The sequence below is a fragment of the Megalopta genalis genome, unplaced genomic scaffold (genome assembly GCF_051020955.1).
Source record: "Megalopta genalis isolate 19385.01 unplaced genomic scaffold, iyMegGena1_principal scaffold0065, whole genome shotgun sequence".
NCBI lineage: Eukaryota > Metazoa > Arthropoda > Insecta > Hymenoptera > Halictidae > Megalopta > Megalopta genalis.
In genome coordinates this window covers 298,219-302,540 of record NW_027476134.1, presented here as the reverse complement: position 1 = coordinate 302,540, position 4,322 = coordinate 298,219, and positions in this window count along the sequence as shown.

Below are 4,322 nucleotides of genomic sequence, written 5' to 3'. Positions count from 1 at the left end.
CGGAAAATTTCCGCAACCGTCCGACGCGGGATGTCGCGGCCGCTATATTGGAGAGCCTGGATGAGGTGGCCAGGATCTCCGGTGTGTCAAAGGGGCTGAAGGGCAACTTGGCCCGCGCCCTGAGGGTGGCCGCTTTAAACGGCAGGGTAGGGGTGTCCGAGCTTGCGGTTAGGTCAGCTACCGACGCCACGCGTGCCCTGGAGGCTGAGAATGCCGTCCTCAGGGGGCAAATGACGGAGCTGCGGGCGGAGGTGGCCCGGCTCCGGCAGGTGGTGGAGGCGAGTACGGCTGCTGCCGCAATGCCTCCGCCGCCGCGCCCGGGAGAGGGCTCAGTATCGCCGCCGATCGTCGCCGCCCGGGACTGCCAACGCTCCGGGCAAGAAAAGTCCTCGCCCCCACCTGCGGTTGCGCCCGCAGATTTTCTGGCGCAGATAAGCGCCCTGATAGACGCCAAATTGGCGTCATTCAGGAGGGAGCTCGCGCCGCGAACGGACTCGGTCCTGCGATCGGTGGCACCTGGGCCGTCCGTCCCCTCACAGTCTTCGGACAGGGTGGGGCGGAAGACGAAGAAGAAGAAGAAAGGTGGGAAAGCTGGGGCGGCTATAGCGGCCCAGACGGAGCCCGCTCGACCGCGATCAGAATCGGCGCTACCCTCTGCCGCGCCTCCACCCCAGGAGGCGTGGTCCCAGGTGGTTGGCCGGAAGGCCAAAAAGGCGGCTGCCAAGGCCACTGCGGCCGCGAATAATAAAAAAGGACGGGTGGTCCCGGCGGCCCCCAGGAAGACACCCCTGCCTCCTCGACCGCCACGCACAGCAGCGGTTACCATAACGGTTCCGTCTGGCGTGGACATTACTTACGCGCAGGCGATGGCCACTGCCAGGTCCAAGGTGGATCTGGCAGAAATTGGCATCGCCTCGCTGAGGCCGCGAAGGGCGGTGACTGGGGGGTTAATTTTGGAGGTCCCTGGTACCGATGGGGCCGCCAAGGCCACCGTCCTCGCCACAAAAGTGGCGGAAGCGCTGGCTGGCACCGGCGTAAAGGTCGCGCGTCCGGTCAAAAAAGCTGACCTTAGGGTGCGCGGCCTGGTCGATTCGACCACGCCGGCGGAGGTCGCTGCGGCTGTTGCCCGCGTGGGCGGGTGCAGCGAGGGGGACATCAATACCGGCGAAATCCGGACTTCCCCCTCGGGATTGGGCACCCTCTGGGTCCGATGTCCTGCCGCGGCCGCTCGCAAGGTTGCTGTCGCGGGCCGGATAACCGTCGGCTGGACCCAGGCAGCCGTGGAGGCCCTGAGTGCCCGGCCTCTGCAGTGTTACCGTTGCCTTGGTGTTGGCCACACCAGTCAGCGGTGAACTTCTGCCGAGGATAGGTCCGACTGCTGCTATAGATGCGGCAGTCGGGACCATAAGGTGGCAGCCTGTACGGCCACGCCCAATTGTCCCCTTTGTGCGGGCGCGGGCAAGCCGTCTGGTCACCGCCTCGGCAGCCAGGCATGTCCTGCTAGTACGGGGCGAGGCAAGGGAGGCGGCCAAAGGCCGTCTGCCAGATTTAATAAAAAGAGGAAGGAAACCACGATGGCCAAGGCAGTGTGCCACCATTGTGGCGCGGAGGAAGACTCGGCGCAGCACACGCTGGAGGAATGTCCCGCCTTTTCAGCGCTGCGCCGAGTCCTAAAACGGGAAGTCGGTCACGACCTCGCACTCTCCAGCCTAGTTGGGGCCATGCTGGAGAGCACGGGAAAGTGGGCGGCAGCAATCTCTTTCTGCGAGGAGGTTATGTCGCTGAAGGAGGCTGCCGAACGGGATCGGGAGCTTACAGATCCCGCCCGACGTGCCGGGGGACGGCGTGCGCGCCCACGCCGAGAAACCCCGGGCAGCTGAGATTAGGCGGGCGGCGAGTGTACCAGAATATGCTGGTTTCATTGCCCGCCGCCCGCCAACAGAGGAGGAGTCCACTGTTGGGAGTGGGGGATGACGAGTCGCCTGAAGGAGGCGAGGGTTAACTGTGATCCTCCTCCAATATACTCGTCGTCCCCCCGGCGGCCGCTGTGAACAGGGCGGGGGCCCTGGTCACCTATCGCGCGGTCGCCGTGTCGGGGCGGTGCGGGGTGCGACCCCACGCGCCGCCGAATTTAATTGGATTTTAGGGGGGAGGATTTATTTTTTTTTTTTATTTCCCCCCGGGACGCGGCCGGCCATCGTTACCATCCTGATGGCCGGCCAGGCGAGGGGGAGCCGCGGTAGTGTTCTTCAAGAGTTCCCGTGGCTCCCCCGTTGAATCGCCAGCGATCGGTCCTGCGTCCTCAGGTCGCCGTGGAGGTTTTAGTGGGTCAAACCCCACACTACCCTCGTCCCGCTCCCCCGGGCGGGGCGGGGGTGTCTGGAGAGCAGATTTCCTCCACGTAAAATAAAAAAAAAAAAAAAAAAAAAAAGGTTATGTCAAGGTTATGTCAAGGTTATGTCAAGGTTATGTCAAGGTTATGTCAAGGTTATGTCAAGGTTATGTCAAGGTTTCCATTTGCGACGTAGCCATGCCCCGGGCCAGGGTCTTCCCGAGGAAGGCGGTGTACTGGTGGTCGCGCGCGATAGCGGAGTTACGCACCGAGTGCGTCCGCGCGCGACGCCAGTACGCTCGCGCCCGTCGACGACGACGTACGGACGACGTTCTGGCTGCCCAGCTGTACGGGCGATATCGGGAGAAGGTGGTCGCCCTGCAGCTGGCCATCAGGCGAGCGAAGGACCAGGCCTGGCGCGATCTCCTCGGCTCTCTAAACCGAGATCCGTGGGGGCGCCCATACAAGATGGCATTGGGACGATTGCGTCCCTGGGCGCCCCCCGTGACGGAGAGCCTGGATCCGGGGCTGCTCGGGCGGGTCGTGGACGCTTTATTCCCCGTTAGCGGGGAGGCGTCCCGGCCTGTCCCTGAGCCAGAGGAACATGAGTGGTCCCCGGATTTTGAGGTCGCGCCGGAGGAGATGGCCGGGGTCGTCAAATGGCTCCGGGGCAAGAATACCGCCCCGGGGCCGGACGGTATCCCCGGCCGCGTCTGGTTGCTCGCCACGAGCGTCCTGGGGGAGAGGCTGAGGAGCCTCTACTCTGGGCTTCTGAGGTTGGGAACGTTCCCCGACCTATGGAGAGAAAGTCGGATGGTCCTCTTGAGGAAGGATGGGAGGCCGGGGGATTCTCCCTCCGCGTACCGGCCCATTTGTCTCCTGGATGAGGCGGGCAAGATCTTCGAGAAGATCATTGTTGCCCGCCTCTCCAGACACCTGTCCCGCGACGGCCCCGATCTGGCGGACTGCCAGTTTGGCTTCCGGGAGGGGCGATCGACGGTCGACGCTATCGACCGTCTCAAGTCCCTCTCGGACAATGCCGTGGCAAGGGGCGGGGTGTGCTTGGCGGTGTCCATTGACATCGTCAATGCGTTCAACACCCTGCCCTGGTCCGCCATTAGGGAGGCCCTCGTCGATCACCAGGTGCCTCCCTATCTAAGGCGGGTGATCGGAGCCTACCTGCGGGACAGGTGGGTTGAATACCCGGGCCGGTACGGGATGATACGGAGGGAAGTGGTCCGCGGGGTCCCGCAGGGGTCCGTTTTAGGACCGCTCCTGTGGGACCTTGGTTACAACGCGGTCCTGGAAAAGGCCTCCCTGCCCGACGGTGCCACTCTCGTCTGCTACGCGGACGACACGTTGGTGGTCGCCGTCGGGAGTACCTTCGAGAGGACCATCCGACGAGCAGAGGTTGCGGTGGCAGCCGTCGTCGCGAGGATCCGCGATCTGGGGCTGCAAATAGCCCCGGAGAAGGCCCAGGCTGTCTGGTTTCACGGACGGCCTCGGTCTCGGCCACCGGCCAGATCGTGGATCCGGGTTGGAGAAGCCTGCGTCGAGGTGAAGTCCGAGTTGAAATATCTCGGACTGATCCTCGACAGCCGCTGGAGCTTCGATGTGCATCTCGACCGTCTCGTCCCCCGAGTCGAAAAGGCGGCGGCCTCTTTGGGCCGCCTGATGCCCAACCTCGGGGGACCGGGAGATTTGGTGCGCCGCCTATACCTGGGCGTGGTGCGGTCTATGGCCTTATACGGTGCCCCAATATGGGCGCCGTACGTGATGACCAGCCGGCGCAACACGCTGTTGTTGCGCCGGCTGCAGAGGCGGATGACCATCCGCCTCATAAGAGGTTACCGCACCACGTCTACCGTGGCGGCGCTTGCTCTGGCGGGTGAACTTCCCTTCGAGCTTCAGGCGGCGGTGCGCGCCTATGTTTACAGGCGCACTAGCATCGCCAGCCGTGCTCGAGGGGCCCCGCCGGAGCGAGAGACGG